General features: G+C 38.3%; 1 protein-coding gene and 1 pseudogene across 7 annotated transcripts in view; both read right to left on the bottom strand.

The window, feature by feature from the left end:
* The window catches only part of DIAPH2 (diaphanous related formin 2), a 1,054,294-nt gene that overhangs the window by 8,402 nt on the left and 1,020,442 nt on the right, over nt 1–25,450 (bottom strand). The window lies entirely within an intron of this gene.
* Nucleotides 10,675–13,265, bottom strand: LOC115506996 (annotated as a pseudogene).

The raw sequence follows: 25,450 nt of genomic DNA, 5'->3' as shown, positions 1-25,450 counted from the left end.
AGAATTCATGAAGAAATTCTATTGTTTATAAAAACCAACAATTAATGGAGAAGTAAAGCCTGAGATGTCAATCCAAGATGTACCTTCCAAATCCATCACACTTGGGTATCCTCTTTGATCATCAAAGGCTTGTCTTTGAAATATGCCCCATGTGAAGGTGAAAAGATTCTGATATTACAGAGAGTGACCTGGTCATAGTGTGAATTTGGAGACAGCTATAGTTATATAAAAATGTGCATTCTATGGAGGAAGAGTGATCAAAACTAAAACACTATTCTAATCTGTCACCAAAAGATAATATGAATACATGGACCAGCTTGGCATACTTCTGCACATTCTGAGTACCAGGTTAATCAGTTCAAACCAATGTCAAGATGTATCCAGTCATAAAAGCAACAATATTTATGCTATTTATGAGTGCAAATTGATTTGACATTCATCTCAAAACCTTCCCTACTTAGTCCTACAGTGAATGGATTAAACCCATTACTGTATTGATGTAAAGTCCAAACCCTTTGTGATGCAGCAAAGGCAGTCCTAAGAGGAAAGTACATTGTAATTTAGTCCTATCTCAAAAAGGCCTGAATACAAATATACAAATATACAACATAACTTACACCTAAGGGAGCTATAGAAGGAGCAGCAAATAAAGCCCAGAGCAAGCAGAAGAAGGGAAATAATAAGGTTTAGAGCAGAAATAAATGATATAGAAACAAAAAAAAGCACTAGAATAGATCAATGAAACTAAAAGCTGATTTTTTGAAAGAATAAACAAAATTGACAACCCCCTAGCCAGACTTATCAAAAAGAAAAGAGAAGGGGCGCCTGGGTGGCGCAGTTGGTTAAGCATCCGACTTCAGCCAGGTCACGATCTCGCGGTCCGTGAGTTCGAGCCCCACGTCAGGCTCTGGGCTGATGGCTCAGAGCCTGGAGCCTGTTTCTGATTCTGTGTCTCCCTCTCTCTCTGCCCCTCCCCCCGTTCATGCTCTGTCTCTCTCTGTCTCAAAAATAAATAAACGTTAAAAAAAATTAAAAAAAAAAAAAAAAAAAAAGAAAAGAGAAGGGACCCAAATAGATAAAATCATGCATGAAAGAGAAGAGGTCACAACCAATACCACAGAAATACAGTCAATTATAAGAGAAAACTATGAAAAATTATATGCCAACAAACTGGACAATCTGGAAAATAGACAAATTCCTAGACACTAACACACTATCACAACTCAAACAGGAATAGAAAATTTGAACAGGCACATAAACAGCAAAGAAATTGAATCAGTTATCAAAAATCTCCCAACAAATAAGAGTCCTGGGCAAGATGGTTTCCCAGAGGAATTCTACCAACATTTTAAAGAACAGTTAACACCTATTCTCTTGAAGCTGCTCCAAAAAATAGAAATGGAAGGAAAATTTCCAAACTCATTCTATGAAGCCAACATTACCTTGATTTCAGAACCAAAGACCCCACTAAAAAGGAGAATTATAGGCCAATATCCCTTATGAATATAGATGCAAAAACTCTCAACAAGATACTAGCAAATCAAATTCAACAGCATATTAGAAGAATTATTCAAAATGATCAAGTGGGATTTATTCTTGGGCTACAGGGTAGTTCAATATTCACAAATCAATGTGATATACCACATTAATAAAAGAAAGGATAAGAACCATATGATACTTTCAATAGATGCAGAAAAAGCACATGAGGAAATACAGTATACTTTTCTGATAAAAACCTTAATGAAAGTAGGGATAGGAGGAACATACCTTGACATCATAAAACCATATACAAAAATCCCACAGCTAATATCACCCACAATGGGGAAAAACTGAGAGCTTTCCTGCTAATGTTAGGAACATGACAGGGATGTCCACTCTCCCCACTGTTGTTCAACATAGTATTGGAAGTCTTAGCCTCAGTAATCAGACAACAAAAAGAAATAAAAGGCATAAGAAGAAGAAGTCAAACTTTCACTCGTCACAGATAACATGATATTCTACACAGAAAACCTGAAAGACTCCGCCAAAGAACTGTTAGAACTGACATGTGAATTCAGCAAAGTTGCAGGATATAAAATCAATGTACAGAAATCAGTTGCATTTCTATACACCAATAATTAAGCAGCAGAAAGGGAAACCAAGGTATAGATCCCATTTGCAGTTGTACCAAAACCCATAAGATACCTAGGAATAGACCTAACCAAATAGGTAAAAGATCTATACACTGAAAACTATAGAAAACTTATGAAAGAAATTAAAAAAGACACAAAGAAATGGAAAATCATTCCATGCTCATGGATTGGAAGAACAAATGTTGTTAAAATGTCTATACTACTCAAAGTAATCTACACATCCAATGCAATACCTATCAAAATAAAACCAGCATTCTTCACAGAGCTAGAGCAAAAAATACTAAAATTTGTATGGAACCACAAAAGACCCTGAGTAGCCAAAGTAATGTTGAAAAAGAAAACCATAGCTGGAGGCATCACAATTCTGGACTTCAAGCTGTATTACAAAGCTGTATTTATCAAGACAATGTGGTACTGTCACAAAAACAGACATATAGATCAATGGAACTGAATAGAGAACCCAGAAATGGACACACAAATGTATGGCCAACTAATCTTTGACAAAGCAGGAAAGAATATCCAATGGAAAAAAACGACAGTCTCTTTAGCAAATGGTGCTTGGAAAACTGCACAGAGACATGCAGAAGAATGAAACTGGACCACTTTCTTCCACCATAAACAGAAATAAACACAAAATAGATGAAAGACCTAAATATGAGACAGGAAACCATCAAAATCCTAGAGGAGAAAACAGGCAGCAACCTCTTCAACCTTGGCTGCAGCAACTTTTTACCAGTTGTGCCTCTGGAGGCAAGGAAAATAAAAGTAAAAAATGAATTATTGGGACATCATCAAGATAAAAAGCTTCTGAACAGTGAAGGAAACAATCAACAAAAGCCAACCAACAAAATGGGAAAAGATATTAGCAAATGACATATCTGATAAAGGGTTAGTATTCAAAATCTATAAAGAACTTACCAAACTCAACACTCAAAAAGCAGATCAATCCAGTGAAGAAATGGGTGGAAAACATGAATAGACACTTTTTCCAAAGAAGACATCCAGGTGGCTAATAGACATAGGAAAAGATGCTCAAGATCTCTCATTATCAGGGAAAAATATAAATCAAAACCACGATGAGATACCACCTCACACCTGTCAGGATGGCTAATTTAATAATTTGGGAAACAACAGATTCTGGTGAGGATATGGAGAAAGGGGAACACTTTTGCACTGTTGGTGGGAATGCAAACCAGTGCAGCCACTCTGGAGAACAGTATGGAGGTTCCTGAAAAAAATTAAAAATAGAACTACCTACAACTCAGCAATTACACTACTAGGTATTTATCCAAAGGATACAAAAATGCTGATTTGAGGAGGCACATGCACCCCAAGGTTTATACAGCACTATCAACAATATCCAAATTATGGAAAGAGCCCAAATGTCCATTAACTGATGAATGGATAAAGAAGATGAGGTATATATACACAATGGAATACTACTCAGTCGTCAAAAGGAATGAAATCTTGCACTTGCAACATGGATGGAACAAAGTGTATTATGCTAAGTGACATAAGTCAGTCAGAGAAAGACAAATATCACATGATTTTACTAATATGTGGAATTTAAGAAACACAACAAATGAACATAGGGAAGGGAAAGGAAGGAAAAATAGATAAAAAGAGAGGGAGGCACACCATAAGAGACTCTTAAATACAGAGACAAACAGGGTTGCTGGAGGGAGGTGGGTGGGGGATGGGCTAAATGGGTGATGGGCATTAAAGAGGACAGTTGTTGGGATGAGTACTAGGTGTTATATGTAAGTGATGTATCACTGGGCTCTACTTCTGAAACCAATACTACACTATATGTTAACTAACTTGAATTTAACTAAATTAAAAATAAAATAAAATAAAAACCATCCATGCAATGATTTATTCAGCAACTATGTATAAGGCACATCATCATCCATAAAGTACCTGAATATTCCAAAGGCTCAGACTAATAGCTAGACTTGTATCACTAACTTCCTTCTTATCGAAAACTTTGTCAAATTAAGTAACTGAGGAAATAAGCATATCATAGATAAAACTTAACCAAACATGAAGTGAGATGGACCAAAGTACTCAAGCCTATGGTATGTAACCTCAGAATGTACAATTAATCCTCAAAGTGAGTGTATGCCAAAGGTCAAGGATATATCTAGTATATTTCATGAGTAGGACAAGTTGAGATAGAAAACTGTGATTAAAAGGCCACGCCCATTAATCATTTCTCCTCATATTAGGGGTCCATCTGTCATCTATGGAAGAACAGTTTCCATCCTGGTATTCATAGGCATGTAGATGTATCAATGTTAACCTAACATAATGCACTTTACCTTCCTAGCAGGGTAACACAAAATAAATGTGTCTGGTATGTACTGTATTACAAAATATCCAGTTTTAATTGCAAGAAAACAAAGTAAAAGAAAACCTGTGTGATTTACTGTGGACTTTGTTTTCTCCAAAGCTCTTCAAAAGTAATGGTGTAGCAGATCAGTGCTACCCATCAGTGGGTAGGCATTGTTTTCAACAAAAAGAGGACTGGGTTTATGTGATGTAGGCTAAGAAAACCAGCAAAACTAAAGATGCTTCAGGAAATGTCTATTGAGTAGCTGTTTGCTTTTCAAACACTGATGAGATAATTTATTTTAGACTGTTATAGTGAAACTGTCTCATATAAACTTACATTTTCCCCCTTTTATCCCTTGATTCCAAAGATGTTTTATGTCTTCATAGTTTGGGGGATCCTATATTGATAAAGCTTCATACTTGCTAGAAATGACTGGAAGGTAGCAGCTGAATTAGGCTTGGGAATAATCTCTTCATGGAGGACAGCCAATTATTTGACCAGATTTGTTCTCTTCACTCTTACCAGAATAGTGTCTTTAAAATGCATACATATGTTGAGCTCAAACTATATGTGCAATTTGGTATTGCTTTCATTTAATATTTTATTGTAGAAATTTTCCATGTCATTAAATTCCTGAAACATGATATTGAAAACATAATTTTTAATGGCAACATACTCTTCTTTTTATATTATATATCACAATTTGGTTAACCATTTATCTACTGCTGGACATTTAAGTTGCCCCCATTTTTTTCTATTCTAAAAGCCTCACAATGAATATCCTTATATCTATCACCATACAATATTATTACAATATTATTGACTACATTTCCTATGCTATATTTTTCTTCCCCATGACTTGTTTATCTTATAACTGGAAGTGTGTACCTCTTAGTACTCTTCTCTATTTTTCCCATCTCCCTATCAGACTCCCCTCTGGCAACTACCAGTTTGTTCTCTGTATTTATGAGTCTGTTTCTATTTCTTGTTTATTCATTTGTTTTGTTTTTTAGATTCCACATCTAATAAAATCACATGGTATTTGTCTTTTTCTGCCTGACTTATTTCACTGAGTGTAATACTCTCTAGGTCCATCTATGTTGTCACAAATGGCAGGATCTCATTCTTTTTATGGTTAATATTCCATTGTGTGTGTGTGTGTGTGTGTGTGTGTGTACATCTTTTTCCATTCGTCAACCGATGCACTTAGGTCTCTTCCATATCTTGGTTATTGTAAATAATGCTGCAATAAATATAGGGGTTTATCTCTTTCCAAATTAGTGTTTTCTTTTTCCTTGAATACTCAGTAGTGAAATTACTGACCTGTATGGTACTTACAAATCGAGACCACAATGTGATATAACCTAGCACCAGTCACTAGTATAAAAAAGACAAGGGATACCAAGTGTTCGCGAGGATGTGAGAAAAGGGAACCCTTGTGCACTGTTGGTGGAAATGTAAATTGTAATAGCCACTGTGGAAGACAGTATGGAGGTTCCTTTAAAATGAAAAAAAAAATAACTGCCTATGTTTTCTCTTAGGAGTTTTATGGTTTCAGGTCTCACATTTATGTCTTTAATCTATTTTGACTTTATATTTGTTTATGGTGCAAGAAAGTGGTCCAGTTTCACTCTTTTGCATGTAGCTGTCCAGTGTTCCCAGCACCATTTTTGAAGAGACTTTTTTTTTCATTACATATTCTTGCATCCTTTGTCATAGGTTAATTGACCATATAAGTGTGGGTATATTTCTGAGCTCTCTATTCTGTCTATTGATCTGGTGTCTATTTTTGTGACAGTGCAATACTGTTTTGATTAGCTTTGTAGTACAGTTTGAAATCTGGATTTGTGATACCTCCAGCTTCCTTTTTCTTTCTCAGGATTGCTGTGGCTATTTGAGATATTTTGTGGTTCCATACACATTTTAGTATTGTTTGTTCTGGTTCTGTGAAAAAATGGTACCAGTTATTTGACAGAGATTGCATTGAATCTGTAAATTGCTCTGGAAAGTATCAACATTTAAAAAATATTGTTTCTTCCAATCCACGAGCATAGAATATCTTTCCATTTGTTTGTGTCATCTTCATTTTTCTTTCATCAATGTTTTATAGTTTTTGAAGTACAGATATTTCACTTTGGTTAAATTTATTCCTATATGTTTATTCTGGTGCAGTTGTAAATGGGATTGCTTTCTTAATTTCTCTTTATTCTACTTTGTTATTACTGTATAGAATGCAACAGATTTCTGTATATTAATTTTGTATCCTATAACTTTATCAAAATTTTTATTATCTCATAGTTCTCTGATGGAATCTTTAGAATTATCTATATATAGTATCATGTAATCTGAAAATAATGAAAGTTTTAGTATGTACCTAAGTACATAAAGCAACCATTATCAGACATAAAGGGAGAAACTGAAAGTAGGTGCTATGTTGGGTGTATTGATACTTACAATTATTATCTTTTCTTGCAGATTGACTGGTTTACCATTATGTAATGTCCATCTTTGTCTCTTCTTAGTCATGTTGTCTGATACAAGTATTGCTACCCCATTGTTTTTGCTTTCATTTGCATAGAAGATCTTTTTCTATCCCTTTACTTTAGTCTGTATGTGTCTTTAGGTCTGAAGTGAGTCCATTGTAGGTGGCATATAAATGATTTTTTTAAAATCCATTCCTTTATCCTATGTCTTTTGAATGGAGCATTTAGATCATTTATATTTAAAGTAATTATAGATAGTTATGTATGCCCTACTTATATATAGGTATGTCCTTTCGTTGTTTTCTCATTGTTTTTGTATTTCTTCTCTGTTCCTTTCTTCCCTTGTGATTGATGACTTTCTGTAGTCTTATGCTTGGATTCCTCTCTCTTTCTTTTTTGTATTTATTATAGGTTTTTGTGTAGCATGAGGTTCATTTATAACATCTTAAGTATATATCAGTCTGTATTAAGTTGTTGGTTGTTTAAGTTCAAACACATTCTAAAAGCACTACATTTTTACTTCCCCCCTCCATATTTTATGTATATGATGTCATATTTTACATATTTTTGTGAGTCTCTTAACTAATGCTTTAGATAAAATTAATTTTGCTACTTTTGTCTTTTAGCCTTTGTACTAGCTTTATAAGTGATTGATCTACTACCTTTACTAGATGTTTGCTGTTATTCATGACATTTTTACCTTTCATAATTTTCTTCTACTTATGGTCTTTTCTTTTCCTCTTAAAGAAGTCCTTTTAACATTTCTTGTAAGGCCAATCTAGTGGTGATGAAGTCTCCGTTTTGTTTGCCTGAGAAACTATCTCCTCTTCAATTCTGAACGATAACCTTGCCAGATAAAGTATTCTTGGTTGCAGGTTTTTTTTTTTTTTTCCTTTCAGAACTTTGAATATATCATGCCATTCCCTTCTGACTTGCAAAGGTTTTGCTGACCAATCAGCTGATAGCCATACGGGGTTTCCTTTATATATAACTAGTTGCTTTTTCTTGCTGCTTTTAGAATTCTCTCTTTAATCTTTGATGTTTTAATTATTATATGTCTTGGTGTAGATATCTTTGGGTTCACCTTGTTTGGGGGTTCTCTGTGATTCTTGGACCTGGATGTCTGTTTCTTTCCCCAGGTAGGAAAATTTTCATTTATTATTCCTTCAAATAAGTTTTCTGTTCCTTTTTCTCTCTAATCTCCTTCTAGGACTCCTATAATGAAAATATTTGTTTACTTGATGTTGTCCCAGGGTTCCCTTAACCTGTCCTCATTTTTAAATTATTTTTTATTTTTGTTGTACAGCTTAGATGATTTCTATTACTCTGTCTTTCAGAACACTGATCTCTTCTTCTGCATACTCCAATCAGCTGTTCATTCCCTCTAGTGTATTTTTCATTTTAGTTATTATATTCTTCAACTATGATTGTTTATTTTTATATTTTCTATCTCATTACTGAAGTTCTCACTGAGTTCATCTACTCTACTCAAGTCCAGTGACCAACTTTAGGACCATTATTTTGAACTCTTTATTAGGTAGATTGCTTATCTCCATTTTGTGTAGTTTTTTTTTTCTTTTTTGAAGTTTTGTCTTCTTCTTTCATTTGGAACATATTGCTCTATCTCCTCATTTTGACGTTCTGTGTCTGTTTCTATGAATTACACACAACAGCTATTTTTCCTAGTATTAAAGGAAGGGACTTGTGTAGGAACATCTCTGTGTGTGCCTGTCTGCTTTGGCTGGCTGGCTAGAGCTATAGTAGGCACTGAATGGGGATCTTAGGGCACTATGTACCAGGGCCACCCTAGTGGGATGGTTACAGCTGCAGTGGACTGGGGGTCCCAGAGATCTCTACACAGAGGGCACATTGGTGGAGCAGCTGAAGCCAAAACCAGTGCTGGCTGGGGCTCCTGGGGTATTCCTCCAAGGGGGCACCCTGGCAAGATGATTTGAGCATAAGCAGGCATGGGCTACAGGGGCTTGAGATGCTCTGTCCAGGGGGCTCCCTGTCTGGATGGCAGGAGCTGAGGTGGGATGAGCTAGGTGGTCCTGGGGCACTCTATGCAGGGGATGGCCTGGTGGGATGGATGGAGCTCAGGTGGGCATAGGCCAGGATGACTTAGTGCAATGAATGCTGGGAGAGGGTGCTGGCTGGGAGGTCCTCAGCTACTCCATGCATGGGGTGTCCTGGCAGGTCTTCTGGAGCTGAACTGGGTGCAGGACTTCAGTGTCCTAGTATGTGCTTCAATGGGGCCACCTTAGGAGTATGACTGGGGGTGATGTGGGCTAGGGGCCCAGAATTCATTGAGGTGGGCAGTTGGTTAGGGTGCCGGGATCTTGCTTCTGTCTGCACTATGAAAATGGAGAGGAAACAAACAATGACACTTGCTAGCAACTCTGACCCTGGAGAGCATTCCAGCAGCTTCCTTGTCATTTGTCAAATGCTGTAGGGCTGGTTCCTTTATATTCTAGTTTCCCTTTTAAACTTGAGCTTTTACTCTGTGTGCCAGGGTGGAGGAATCCTCTCCCAGTCCCTCAGTACTATCCCTCTCCACGCAGTTTACAGTATCAGGGGCAGGGTTCTCATGATTATCATGTCTCCATTTCACCTGCCATTCTCTATGTGGTACTTCTATCTTTTGTTGTGAAGAAGCTGTTCTGTCAGCTCTGAGTTTTTCTTCAGGAGGAATTGCTCTATATGTAGATGTAGATTCAGTGTGTATGTGCAGGAGATGAGTTCAGGGTCTTCCAACACCACCATTTTGGACTGGAACTCATTTTAATTTTTTTACATAGTTAAATCTATTGATCTGATTAACATTCAACTGTATCTCTTCTTGTTTTTTAAGGTTTGATTTGTTTTTACATTTGTCTATTTAAATGACCTAGAATTTATTTTGTTGTACAATGCCAGGTAAGTTTCCACACTGATTTCTTTTCTTTTTTTTCTTGCAAAGAGAACATGGGCTGTCCCTTTGTTGAGAAATCATGAATGTTTACACTGATTCATGATTCCTCTTTTCATGTTAAATTATCTATACTAGGGTACATTTCTGTTTCATTGACCTAAGCATCTTTCCAACTATGTTTGTGCCAATACCTTCTGATTTCATTCATAATATGTTTTGATATGCCAAGGAGATAATCTCTCATAATTTATATTTTCATTTGAAACATGTATTTTTAGGAAAAATTTTGGAACTCTATATTGTGCTATAATCACAAAACATCTTGAAAACAACACAGCTTGAAAACTAAACCCAATAGGTACTAACTAGGCTATCTTAGTAAGGCTAGGCAGATGTCTATTTGTTGAGTGCCAATGAGTCAAGTGATTCTAAAGTCCCTAATCATCTTTTTAAGAGTTCTCCTCAGGTTCTTCATTTTCTTAAAGACTTAACAAGCCTCTTTCTCTGTCCACTAATCACTTTTTTCTGCCCAAATGACCACTTTTCTTCTGGACATAAGTACAGATCAGCACTTAGGAAAAGAGATAAACCAATTCTTTAAGAGATTTTCTAATATGCTTATTCTCATTATTTTTGCCTTGTCAAAATTTGAATTGGAATTAAATGTACCATTTTGTAGGCTGTTGATAAAGTCTAGTACTTCAAGTTTTTAAGGCTTATTTTCTCATATATTTTATGTTTTACAAATTTGGCTTCCACCAGATATCACAGGCATTAAACTATATCAACTTATTTAATTAATTAATTTATTTATTTTTTGGTATTAATTTTACTCTATTTTCTGTATAACTTTAAGTACATAAAGGTTTATTTCCACAGGCCTCAGGAAATGGGTAAAAGTCACAGGATAATCTCTCTTCTCACCAAAAAAGTTGCATATTTTGGTTAGTGTCCTAGAAAGAAAAACTGTAATTTACGTTAGCAATGCTGTGCAAGATTCTTACACAAGACCTAAAACCAGGCTGTACTGGAGATTTTAGTCCTTTGTTCAGGTGCCTGGACAGAAACCAAAAGCAGTTGGGCATGACAGGGCAAAGGAGGCCGTGAAGATGGAGGGAAGGCATATAGCATGGAAGAAGGAATTCCAGATTCCTTGAAATGGTGTGTTTTCCTTTTTTTGGTTTTATTTTTGTTTTTGTTTAAGTCATCTCTGTAGGAAGGTGCTGGGCAGGGATCCCAGTGAAAGAAAGGGTCCAAGACTCCTTTAACTGGCCTGGGTGCAGGGCTCTTCCCAGCAGCTGATACAGGAGAACCTACTCTCTCAGGTTCAGGCAGACCCAGGATGGAATGCAGAATAAAAGGAATGCCTACAGGAATCAATTTTGCTTGGAATGCTAGATAGCCAAGCTTTAGCCTTTGGTCCAGTGCGACTCCTGCATCACCTGTCAACAGTGAAAAATTAGTTTGGTTAGAAGAACCAGCTAGAATCACACCAGCCTCTGCTACCTTCATTGCACTGTTAGAAGAAGATGAACTTATGTGAACATTCTGATCTTTTAATTCCTGGGGACTGCTTTATTCTTCCCAAAAGACTGTTTGTTGGTCAAATAACTCCCAAAGGCTGAAAGCTAAAACACACCAGTCCTGGTGTGCAGTTCCTTAAGAATGGGCTGGTGGTGTTGTTGAGGTGACATGGAAAAGCTGTACCATCCTGCAAAAGATCAACTGACCTGCTTTCCTACCCAAATCTCAGCCTGAGGTATATTTCAGTGAAGACAGGTAGCTGTGCTTCTCAGAGAGAAGAAGCAGTTTAAGAGCAGAAAGGTAGAGGAAATCTAGAAAAGAACTGTCTTGATACAGATTTATCCCAAGGTGTGAGGGAGGGGGCAAAGAACCCAGTGGCACTTCTCTTATCCAGCAATTTCTGTCTCTGTGGTGGCCAACTTCTGCCCATTCCATAGGGTCTTGAACTGCTCAGGGACTGGGAATTCATTAAAGTCACTGCCTTCTGTAGGAATGAGGGCATTCATATCAGAAGATTTGGCACTGACTATTTCGCAATCCAGGGAATTCTTGCTCAGGTAAACATGACAGCCATCTGTTTTGTTGATGGAAATGGCTGGCACTTTACCCATTACCTGAACTTTGCTGTAATATTGATTATCTCCACAATGCCCACCACTTCATCGAAAACCAGACCGAGTTTCTTACAGTTATCTACTGTAATGGAGTTACTTTTGCCCTTGATTTGCAATGTTGTATTGACACACTTGAATATGTAAGCCACCTGTTTCAGCTCTGTGTCATCAATCACCAGGTTGGAAACATTCTCCTGATTTTCCACTCTCCAGTTCTTGCCCTGCAGTTCAAGTATAGCTGGCTCCTTCTTTGTGGTTGGTTTGGGGGATGGGCTGACTCCTGGTTTAGGTGCAGAGAATGGCTTGGGGCCACTTCGTACTGGACCACTCTGAGCCGTGAGGGCAGGGTTCTTGTGAGTCTTCATGTTATCAGATACATGTATCAGGGCATGTGTGATGCTTTCCCCCTGGTTAATCTGTACAAACAATGCTGAGTGGGAAGCAGACTCATCTGAGCCAGAACTGGTGGGGACTGGTGGGGGAGGTGGGCTTGGTGGGGGAGGAGGAGGACCTGATTCAGCAGAAGGTCCAGATGGCAATCCGCTCAGTTATTTTGCCACAGGCCCTGTTTTGCTCCAGACCAGTCCAGTGGTATGGAACTCCTTAATGTAAGCCAGTAGCTCTGTCCATATACTCAAGTAAGCTTTGACCCAGTCCACATGCTTCTTATTGACATCTTTGTATTCCTTGAGGACTCAGTTTGTATAAAACATGGCAGCATCATTCATTTGTTTCACATAGGGACCAGGCTTGGGTGCCACAGCCACCCAACCCAGGGCCTGGATACTTTCGCTGACAGCTAACAGGTGGTTGAACAACTTGCTGCCTTGGTTTTTCTCCCAGAAGGTTACCACTTCTTGGATCTGCTCTGAGATGCGTGCCAACAAATCAGAAAGCTTATTGCCTGCTGTCTGCTGACACTGAGAGGCTGTAACCAAGAGAACTCACTCCAACTTCAGGCCTGTGTGAACCATCTTCACATGTTTCTGTACATCTCCCCCAATCTCTTTACTGATCTCTTTACTCTGCCACAGGACTGTTAAACAGTGAGTCAAATGCTTGCACATATGGAGTTGCTCCTTTTGGAGCATTATCTCCATACCCACAGTGCATGTCAGAGGTATGGGATACTATCTCCAGGTGGGCCACTGCCCTCTCTAATCTTTCTACCAGATTTTGCATGTCAGTTATAATGTACCACCTCAGAGTTCAGCCTCACCTCCGGACTGTGATCAGCTGCTCTCTCAACTTACTTTATTCCAACAAAATTGTATACATCAGTCACTGTGCTAAAATGGATGTTTAGAAGCCATTCAATTACCTCTACTTAAGAATTAAATAGTTCTAGCCCTATTCTAATCTCAATGACATCATAATGTTCTTAAAACTAGAATCAGATCATGTTGTGTAATCTATATCTTTCATCACATGAAATAAATCCATGCAAAGAAAACAGAAACCCAGATTACTGTGATAGTTCATGTTGGGAGAAGAGATGAAAAGCTATTTTAATGAGAATGGTAATGGAAAGCAATAATGTTAAAGTAGTTCAGAGGCTACTGTGACTATAGACACACAACTCCCATTAAATGTAATTGGAGTTAAGCACATGTAATGATAGCAAAATAGACCCTAAATGTCTTTCCAATTGGAAAATAAGGAAATGTGTTCCAGGAAATGATTTTTTGTGTGGAAAATACAGTATTCTAATTGATATGCACAAATTATTTTCATATTGATATTGCTTATAATATGGTGTTGGTATTTTTCCTATGTTTAGGGATAGATCTGCAAGAGGTAACATCTGTGCAAAGAATATGTTTCCTTTTCTTAAGGCTCAGCATTCATTATGTTATTAAAGGAAAAGTCTTGATAGTTGCAATGGATTTATTAATTCAGTAGCTTGTTATCAGCATGAAATTCTGCTGTGCTAGGGGAAAAACAAATTATATTTTAGAAAACTGTAGTAGTGAGATTAAATCACTTTTCTATATTTCACTTTCTTCTTATCCTCCCTGCCAGGTAGTAACTCTATTCTATATCTCTATTATGAACCTCATATTTTGCAAACTATCAAGTCTTATAGTAAAATAAAGGTACATTATCAAACAAACTCAATCATAGCAACTTTAGAAAGATTGAAATATGTGATAAAAGTAAAACCACAGAGTACAATATTATTTCAAGGCATTAAAAATTTAATCCATATTAAGCTACAAATGTAGAAAATATGCAATACTTACCTTTATCTATCATAAAAATGATATTTTCATAACGTATAACCAACCTCTTGGGATTTTAAATGACTAGCATTTACATAATTGATAACTTGAGTATCTCAAAGGATTTTGCAAAAATGTAGCTCAGAAGAAAAATCAGTATATTGTTCAGTATTTCAAATGTCATAGTCATTGCTATTGATTATCTTTGGACTCAATGTCAAACCTAGTGAATAGGTTTTTTTTTAAATGTCCTTGTTTTTGTACATTAGCCATGCATTATATTTGTTTCTTTACTAGGAAATGCAATTGGGCTTTAAGACAAATTTTCTCTCTGTGAGGTTGAAAGTCTGATAATGATGACTGCATATCTGGAAAATATGAGAAAAGGCAACAAATAAAAATATGAAGTATTATAAAAATAGTTGGAACAATTCCCAAGTAAGTCATATATGTGAAACTTACATTGAATAACATACCAATAGAAACCACACAAACTATAACAGAACTTCTCAGGTATCTTTCACAGTGGATTACACATAGCAATTTATCAAAAGCTATCTGTTGATTAAGTAACCATCCAATCTTTAGCAATGAATCAGACACTGACCCTTCAGTTCACCTTCTTCTATACTGCTCAACGCACAGAGAATATCATTTGCCATTAATATAAAGAAAGGAAAGGAAACACTTTCTCCCTGCCTCCCTCCTTCCCTTTCTTCTTCCCTTCCTTCCATCCACCCATAAATTTTTACTGCATAAACTATCTGCAAGGTACCATAATAAACACCTATATAAGTTATTAGGAGGAAATGATAAATGTACAATCAACTATAGCATAAAACTATGTGTCTCTTATAGCATCTATTACAGTTTTAAGTATGATGGCGGTTCAGAGCAGAGCAAAGTCATAATCCTTTGAGTGCAGGAGTTGGGGGCCAGAGAAAACTTCATCCCAATTAGGCCTTAAAATATAGGCGGAATCTTAACAAAAAGAAATAGAATGAGAGCTGTTAATTTTTGAGTATAAAAAAATGAGTTCTAGCTCCTTATATTGTTGACTATTTGCCAAATTTTTCCTGTTTGGAGGCCATGAGAAGCAATGGATGTATAAAGGAAGAATCAGAATGTCTATACATATTTAATATTTTTTTGAGGAAAAGGAGGAAAACAATAAAAGGACATACACTAAATTAGCCAGATTTGTGTGATAGCTTTTTCCATAAACATGTGATTTTAATTTTAATATAAAAAAATAATCCTGAATGGTTTACAAAGACAGCAGTTCTGTTTAAAACAAAACAAAACATAAAGAAATTGTGGTTTATATACACAATGGAGTACTATGTGGCAATGAGAAAGAATGAAATATGGCCCTTTGTTTTTTTTATATATATATATATATATGAAATTTATTGACAAATTGGTTTCCATACAACACCCAGTGCTCATCCCAAAAGGTGCCCTCCTCAATACCCATCACCCACCCTCCCCTCCCTCCCACCCCCCATCAACCCTCAGTTTGTTCTCAGTTTTTAACAGTCTCTTATGCTTTGGCTCTCTCCCACTCTAACCTCTTTTTTTTTTTTTTCCTTCCCCTCCCCCATGGGTTCCTGTTAAGTTTCTCAGGATCCACATAAGAGTGAAACCATATGGTATCTGTCTTTCTCTGTATGGCTTATTTCACTTAGCATTACACTCTCCAGTTCCATCCAAATATGGCCCTTTGTAGCAACGTGGATGGAACTGGAGAGTGTGATGCTAAGTGAAATAAGCCATACAGAGAAAGACAGATACCATATGGTTTCACTCTTATGTGGATCCTGAGAAACTTAACAGAAACCCACGGGGGAGGGGAAGGAAAAAAAAGAGGTTAGAGTGGAAGAGAGCCAAAGCATAAGAGACTCTTAAAAACTGAGAACAAACTGAGGGTTGATGGGGGGGTGGGAGGGAGAGGAGGGTGGGTGATGGGTATTGAGGAGGGCACCTTTTGGGATGAGCACTGGGTGTTGTATGGAAACCAATTTGACAATAAACTTCATATATTGGAAAAAAAAGAAAAAATAAAACAAAACAAAACAAAAGAAAACAATACAAAAACCAGGAAAAAAATCACACAGCAGAAATGGGGCTCTCTGGAATCATCTGGTTAAGTTTTGTTATTGAAGTGCAGATAGCACTATCAAGAGTGGAAGAAGAGCTGATTAAGGCATACACAGATTGCAGTGACTTCGGCCAAGAGTATTTGGCAAGGATGAGAGCTTGAGAAACCATTTGGGTTGGTGCAAATAAACTAGCTTTTAAATGACAATGCAATACAGGGTCAATTTATTCCTACCATCTGTCATCTCTGTGACTTTCTACTCCATGTGTGACATAGATCCTCATGACTAAGATTATTAGGCATCAGTCACTTCTCTAACATTGATTATATGATGGACAATATTCTGTCATTTTCTGTGTTGGTTATTTTTTATCTGCCTGAGCTCTGTTGCTAATATGCTGACCTAGAATATACTTACTTGTCATCTGCTTTTGTTTCTGAATCACTCTAAGACTACTTTAACGTGTACAACCTATCTGTTGGCTCTGCCACTACCTACTTCTTGCTGATGATGGAAGTTTTAGAGTAGTCAGCCCAACTCCACAACTTTAGTAGGCCTAGGTACTCTGAGGTTATATTAGCTCACTGGCTTCTGTATAAGGCAGGAATGGCAGGCTTCCTCTTGCATGATGCCTCTATTCCACAAGGGATCAGATTATAGAAATATGCCACTGGTTATGACCTTGGGAAGAGAAGATATTAATCTTCAATTTGTGGGCCTATAAACAGGTGCTTCCCATTAGTTGTGTTTCCCACATTAGCGTATGCTTAATTACTTAATCAGTTGTATGGAGAAAGGCAACCTGTATGGTTAACATCACAGACACTTTAGCAGATGCTAGTGCCATTATTTCAAATTACAAACTGCCCCTTAAGGTAGAAGCCAGTCAGCAGTTGTTTTAAATATGATCAATTAGGACAGAATTAAAACACAGTTTATTAATGTCATATCTGTAACTGACAGAAGCTCCTTCGTAATTTTAGTTTCTAAGACAATCTATGCACAACCTGAGTCAAGGTAGAACGTATAGATAAGTAAAAATGGCTACTAATTAGCAACTTAATTCTCATGTAAGAATTCTCAAAGAATCTTTCCTGATTTTTAAGTCTACTGGAATAAAGAAAGTCCTTCCGTTATCAGACAAATGTATAAATAGGGATAGCTGTATATCCGTGTTCTTTGCAACATGGTTTAAACTAGTGAAAAGCATAAATAGCCCATTTGTTCATCATGAAATTAGATAAAGGATGGAACCCACATACATAAGGATACACTGCACACACATACACTCCAGCCATTGTAAATTATCATATAGATCTATAAGTACTTGACAGAAGAGGTTCACATTATAAAGTGGAAAAGGTTGGGTGCCTGGGTGGCTCAGTCAGTTAAACATCCGACTTCAGCTCAGGGTCGTGATCTAGTGGTTCATGAGTTCAAGAGCCACATCAGGCCATCGGGCTCTGTGCTGACAACTCAGAGGCTGGAGCCTGCTTCAGATTCTGTGTCTCCCTCTCTCTCTGCCCCTCCCTTGCTCATTCTCTCTCTCTCTCAAAGATAAATAAACATTTTAAAAAAGTGGAAAAGGCAATTATAAGAGCATATAATATTCTTATTTTTGAAAAAAAAAGACAAATTTAGAAGTTTAGAAGAATATATACCAATAAAAACAGTGGTTATCTTTGGTTGGATCATGATTTTTTCTTTTTTTATTATTTTATTATTTTTTATTTTTTTTTTATATATATGAAATTTATTGACAAATTGGTTTCCATACAACACCCAGTGCTCATCCCAAAAGGTGCCCTCCTCAATACCCATCACCCACCCTCCCCTCCCTCCCACCCCCCATCAACCCTCAGTTTGTTCTCAGTTTTTAACAGTCTCTTATGCTTTGGCTCTCTCCCACTCTAACCTCTTTTTTTTTTTTCCTTCCCCTCCCCCATGGGTTCCTGTTAACTTTCTCAGGATCCACATAAGTGTAAAACCATATGGTATCTGTCTTTCTCTGTATGGCTTATTTCACTTAGCATTACACTCTCCAGTTCCATCCACGTTGCTACAAAAGGCCATATTTCATTTTTTCTCATTGCCACATAGTATTCCATTGTGTATATATACCACAATTTCTTTATCCATTCATCAGTTGATGGACATTTAGGCTCTTTCCATAATTTGGCTATTGTTGACAGTGCTGCTAAGAACATTGGGGTACAAGTGCCCCTATGCATCAGTACTCCTGTATCCCTTGGATAAATTCCTAGCAGTGCTATTGCTGGGTCATAGGGTAGGTCTATTTTTAATTTTCTGAGGAACCTCCACACTGCTTTCCAGAGCGGCTGCACCAATTTGCATTCCCACCAACAGTGCAAGAGGGTTCCCGTTTCTCCACATCCTCGCCAGCATCTATAGTCTCCTGATTTGTTCATTTTGGCCACTCTGACTGGCGTGAGGTGATACCTGAGTGTGGTTTTGATTTGTATTTCCCTGATAAGGAGCGACGCTGAACATCTTTTCATGTGCCTGTTGGCCATCTGGATGTCTTCTTTAGAGAAGTGTCTATTCATGTTTTCTGCCCATTTCTTCACTGGGTTATTTGTTTTTCAGGTGTGGAGTTTGGTGAGCTCTTTATAGATTTTAGCTACTAGCCCTTTGTCCGATATGTCATTTGCAAATATCTTTTCCCATTCCGTTGGTTGCCTTTTAGTTTTGTTGGTTGTTTCCTTTGCTGTGCAGAAGCTTTTTATCTTCATAAGGTCCCAGTAATTCACTTTTGCTTTTAATTCCCTTGCCTTTGGGGATGTGTCGAGTAAGAGATTGCTACGGCTGAGGTCAGAGAGGTCTTTTCCTGCTTTCTCCTCTAAGGTTTTGATGGTTTCCTGTCTCACATTTAGGTCCTTTATCCATTTTGAGTTTATTTTTGTAAATGGTGTGAGAAAGTGGTCTAGTTTCAACCTTCTGCATGTTGCTGTCCAGTTCTCCCAGCACCATTTGTTAAAGAGGCTGTCTTTTTTCCACTGGATGTTATTTCGTGCTTTGTCAAAGATGAGTTGGCCATACGTTTGTGGGTCTAGTTCTGGGGTTTCTATTCTATTCCATTGGTCTGTGTGTCTGTTTTTGTGCCAATACCATGCTGTCTTGATGATGACAGCTTTGTAGTAGAGGCTAAAGTCTGGGATTGTAATGCCTCCTGCTTTGGTCTTCTTCTTCAAAATTCCTTTGGCTATTCAGGGCCTTTTGTGGTTCCATATGAATTTTAGGATTGCTTGTTCTAATTTCGAGAAGAATGCTGGCGCAATTTTGATTGGGATTGCATTGAATGTGTAGATAGCTTTGGGTAGTATTGACATTTTGACAATATTTATTTTTCCAATCCATGAGCAGGGAATGTCTTTCCATTTCTTTAAATCTTCTTCAACTACCTTCATAAGCTTTCTATAGTTTTCAGCATACAGATCCTTTACATCTTTGGTTAGATTTATTCCTAGGTATTTTATGCTTCTTGGTGCAATTGTGAATGGGATCAGTTTCTTTATTTGTCTTTCTGTTTCTTCATTGTTAGTGTATAAGAATGCAACTGATTTCTGTACATTGATTTTGTATCCTGCAACTTTGCTGAATTCATGTATCAGTTCTACCAGACTTTTGGTGGAGTCTATCGGATTTTCCATGTATAATATCATGTCATCTGCAAAAAGCGAAAGCTTGACTTCATCTTTGCCAATTTGGATGCCTTTGATTTCCTTTTGTTGTCTGATTGCTGATGCTAGAACTTCCAGCACTATGTTAAACAACAGCGGTGAGAGTGGGCATCCCTGTCGTGTTCCTGATCTCAGGGAAAAAGCTCTCAGTTTTTCCCCGTTGAGGATGATGTTAGCTGTGGGCTTTTCATAAATGGCTTTTATGATGTGTAAGTATGTTCCTTCTATCCCGACTTTCTCAAGGGTTTTTATTAAGAAAGGGTGCTGGATTTTGTCAAAGGCCTTTTCTGCATCGATTGACAGGATCATATGGTTCTTCTCTTTTTTTTTGTTAATGTGATGTATCACGTTGATTGATTTGCGAATGTTGAACCAGCCCTGCATCCCAGGAATGAATCCCACTTGATCATGGTGAATAATTCTTTTTATATGCTGTTGAATTCGATTTGCTAGTATCTTATTGAGAATTTTTGCATCCATATTCATCAGGGATATTGGCCTCTAGTTCTCTTTTTTTACTGGGTCTCTGTCTGGTTTAGGAATCAAAGTAATACTGGCTTCATAGAAGGAGTCTGGAAGTTTTCCTTCCCTTTCTATTTCTTGGAATAGCTTGAGAAGGATAGGTATTATCTCTGCTTTAAATGTCTGGTAGAACTCCCCTGGGAAGCCATCTGGTCCTGGACTCTTATTTGTTGGGAGATTTTTGATAACCGATTCAATTTCTTCGCTGGTTATGGGTCTGTTCAAGCTTTCTATTTCCTCCTGATTGAGTTTTGGAAGCGTGTGGGTGTTCAGGAATTTGTCCATTTCTTCCAGGTTGTTCAATTTGTTGGCATATAATTTTTCATAGTATTCCCTGATAATTGTTTGTATCTCTGAGGGATTGGTTGTAATAATTCCATTTTCATTCATGATTTTATCTATTTGGGTCATCTCCCTTTTCTTTTTGAGAAGCTTGGCTAGAGGTTTGTCAATTTTGTTTATTTTTTCAAAAAACCAACTCTTGGTTTCGTTGATCTGCTCTACAGTTTTTTTAGATTCTATATTGTTTATTTCTGCTCTGATCTTTATTATTTCTCTTCTTCTGCTGGGTTTAGGCTGCCTTTGCTGTTCTGCTTCTATTTCCTTTAGGTGTGCTGTTAGATTTTGTATTTGGGATTTTTCTTGTTTCTTGAGATAAGCCTGGATTGCAATGTATTTTCCTCTCAGGACTGCCTTCGCTGCATCCCAAAGCGTTTGGATTGTTGTATTTTCATTTTCGTTTGTTTCCATATATTTTTTGATTTCTTCTCTAATTGCCTGGTTGACCCACTCATTCGTTAGTAGGGTGTTCTTTAACCTGCATGCTTTTGGAGGTTTTCCAGACTTTTTCCTGTGGTTGATTTCAAGCTTCATAGCATTGTGGTCTGAAAGTATGCATGGTAAAATTTCAATTCTTGTAAACTTATGAAGGGCTGTTTTGTGACCCAGTATATGATCTATCTTGGAGAATGTTCCATGTGCACTCGAGAAGAAAGTATATTCTGTTGCTATGGGATGCAGAGTTCTAAATATATCTGTCAAGTCCATCTGATCCTATGTGTCATTCAGGGCCCTTGTTTCTTTATTGACCGTGTGTCTAGATGATCTATCCATTTCTGTAAGTGGGGTGTTAAAGTCCCCAGCAATTACCACATTCTTATCAATAAGGTTGCTTCTGTTTATGAGTAATTGTTTTATATATTTGGGGGCTCCGGTATTCGGCGCATAGACATTTATAATTGTTAGCTCTTCCTGATGGATAGACCCTGTAACTATTATATAATGTCCTTCTTCATCTCTTGTTACAGCCTTTAATTTAAAGTCTAGTTTGTCTGATATAAGTATGGCTACTCCAGCTTTCTTTTGGCTTCCAGTAGCATGATAAATAGTTCTCCATCCCCTCACTCTGAATCTAAAGGTGTCCTCAGGTCTAAAATGAGTCTCTTGTAGACAGCAAATAGATGGGTCTTGGTTTTTTATCCATTCTGATACCCTATGTCTTTTGGTTGGCGCATTTAATCCATTTACATTCAGTGTTATTATAGAAAGATACGGGTTTAGAGTCATTGTGATGTCTGTATGTTTTATGCTTGTAGTGATGTCTCTGGTACTTTGTCTCACAGGGTCCCCCTTAGGATCTCTTGTAGGGCTGGTTTAGTGGTGACAAATTCCTTCAGTTTTTGTTTGGGAAGACCTTTATCTCTCCTTCTATTCTAAATGACAGACTTGCTGGATAAAGGATTCTCGGCTGCATATTTTTGCTGTCTAGCACCCTGAAAATCTCGTGCCAATTCTTTCTGGCCTGCCAAGTTTCAAAAGAGAGATCAGTCACGAGTCTTATAGGTCTCCCTTTATATGTGAGGGCACGTTTACCCCTTGCTGCTTTCAGAATTTTCTCTTTATCCTTGTATTTTGCCAGTTTCACTAGGATATGTTGTGCAGAAGATCGATTCAAGTTACGTCTGAAGGGAGTTCTCTGTGCCTCTTGGATTTCAATGCCTTTTTCCTTCCCCAGTTCAGGGAAGTTCTCAGCTATAATTTCTTCAAGTACCCCTTCAGCACCTTTCCCTCTCTCTTCCTCCTCTGGGATACCAATTATGCGTATATTATTTCTTTTTAGTGTATCACTTAGTTCTCTAATTTTCCCCTCATACTCCTGGATTTTTTTATCTCTCTTTTTCTCAGCTTCCTCTTTTTCCATAACTTTATCTTCTAGTTCACCTATTCTCTCCTCTGCCTCTTCCATCAGAGCCGTGGTGGTTTGCATTTTGTTTTGCATTTCATTTAAAGCGTTTTTCAGCTCCTCGTGACTCTTCCTTAGTCCCTTGATCTCTGTAGCAAGAGATTCTCTGCTGTCCTGTATACTGTTTTCCAGCCCAGCGATTAATTTTATGACTATTATTCTAAATTCACTTTCTGTTATATTATTTAAATCCTTTTTGATCAGCTCATTAGCTGTTGTTATTTCCTGGAGATTCTTCTGAGGGGAATTCTTCCGCTTGGTCATTTTGGATAGTCCCTGGTGTGGTGAGGACCTGCAGGGCACTTCCCCTGTGCTGTGGTGTATAACTGGAGTTGGTGGGCGGGGCCGCAGTCAGTCCTGATGTCTGCCCCCAGCCCACCGCTGGGGCCACAGTCAGACTGGTGTGTGCCTTCTCTTCCCCTCTCCTAGGGGCGGGATTCACTGTGGGGTGGCGTGGCCCGTCTGGGCTACTTGCACACTGCCAGGCTTGTGATGCTGGGGATCTGGCGTATTAGCTGGGGTGGGAAGGCAAGGTGCACGGCGGCGGGGGGGGGCAGGCTTAGCTCGCTTCTCCTTAGGTGATCCACTTCAGGAGGGGCCCTGTGGCAGCCGGAGGGAGTCAGATCCGCTGCCGGAGGTTTGGCTCCGCAGAAGCACAGAGTTGGGTGTTTGCGAGGAGCGAGCAATTTCCCTGGCCGGAACCGGTTCCCTTTGGGATTTTGGCTGGGGGATGGGCGGGGGAGATGGCGCTGGCGAGCGCTTTTGTTCCCCGCCAAACTGAGCTCTGTCATCCGGGGGCTCCGCAGCTCACCCTCCCTTTGTCCTCCAGCCTTCCCGCTTTCAGAGCACAGCTGTTAACTTATGACCTCCCAGACACTAAGTCGCGCTTGCTGTCGGAACACAGTCAGGCCCCTCCGCTTTTGCAAGGCAGACTCAGGGACTCTGCTTGGCCGGCGAGCAGCCCCTCCGCCCCGCCTCCCTCCCACCAGTCCGTGGAGCGCGCACCGCCTCGCCGCCCTTCCTACCCTCTTCCGTGGGCCTCTCGTCTGCGCTTGGGTCTGGTGGCTCCTTTCTGCTAATCCTCTGGCGGTTTTCTGGGTTATTTAGGCAGGTGTAGGTGGAATCTATGTGATCAGCAGGACGCAAGGTGAGCCCAGCGTCCTCCTACGCCGCCATCTTCCTGTCGTCCTTGATTTTTTCTTTTTTTAAATATTTTCCATATAAATTTGGAATTTTTGGCATTGATCATGATTAGATTGGCAAATAAGGGACACAACCTATGTAGGGTTCAAAATTTTCAGGCTTCGGATCAAAAGCACATGCTGTTCTCAATTTAAAAAGCAATCTAGGGGGCGCCTGGGTGGCTCAGTCGGTTAAGTGGCCGACTTCGGCTCAGGTCATGATCTTGCGGTTTGTGAGTTTGAGCCCCGCGTCGGGCTCTGTGCTGACAGCTCAGAGCCTGGAGCCTGTTTCAGATTCTGTGTCTCCCTCTCTGTGACCTTCCTCCGTTCATGCTCTGTCTCTCTCTGTCTCAAAAATAAATAACCGTTAAAAAAATTTAAAAAAAAAAGCAATCTAGGATTCAATAATCTGAATTAATTTCATTGTTGATTTGCCATCACTAAGTACACTATAATGGGGTGGGAGGGGGAGACAGAAATCAGGTGCCATTTTCCTGCTTAAATAAGGGCCCTAAAATGTTCCCTCATCAGAAAGTAATGGCTTACCAGTCTGCTGGTTTTAGAGCACAAATGCATTTGTCTTTATATACTATTGTTATTTATAAAAGTATTTCATGAATTTTAGACTCAAAATTCTAAAAGTTCTAGTCCTTTTTTTAAATGTTTATTTAATTTTGAGAGAGAGAGAGACAGAGTGCAAGTAGAGGAGGGGCAGAGAGAGAGGGAGACACAGAATCTGAAGCAGTCTCCAGGTTCTGAGCTATCAGCACAGAACCTGATACAGCCTCAAACCATGAACCGTGAGATCATGACCTGAGCTGAAGTCGGATGCCTAGCCGACTGAGCCACCCAGGAGCCCCTAAAAGTTCCAGTCTTAAGAAGTAAACATTGTCTTTCTCCAAAAAGACGAGTAAAAATTCAGAAAGATAATGAGGTACGTCATGACAGCATCTATGGAGTTTTACTTCAAAGGCAAAATCAAGTGGAATTAAAAATTGTTTTGTAGCAATGTGGCCTATAAATGAAAAATTAAAATAAGTCTGTCCTTTGATGGTAAACAATACTGACCCATTTTCAACAAGACATGCATGCTGGGTTATTCTTCCAGGTTAATGTGTGGGGGTAGACGGGGAGTCTTGGCACAAAGCATACTCATTTGTACTGATGCAAGATGTAATGATAGAATAAACTTAAGCTAACTGGTATATGTAGTCTTTGAACTGATTAATGTATATTACTAGACACAGTTTTTCTAATAAAATGGGCCATCATCACACTTATGTATTTGCAAAATGAATTTTTCTAAACATCAGTTTCCTCAGCTGCAAAATGATGATAATAATACTACCTAGATTATAGAGTATTAACAGAATTAAATGGGATAATTTAGTATTTGTCCCACATTAATCTTTTGATAGACATGAAACACACATATACACACACACAAGCATCAGTCAACAGTCCTCAAACGGAAAGTAGTT

The sequence above is a fragment of the Lynx canadensis genome, chromosome X, assembly GCF_007474595.2.
Source record: "Lynx canadensis isolate LIC74 chromosome X, mLynCan4.pri.v2, whole genome shotgun sequence".
Classification (NCBI taxonomy): domain Eukaryota; kingdom Metazoa; phylum Chordata; class Mammalia; order Carnivora; family Felidae; genus Lynx; species Lynx canadensis.
Note: the sequence above shows the minus strand (reverse complement) of the source record. Positions and strands in the feature narration are given on the sequence as shown.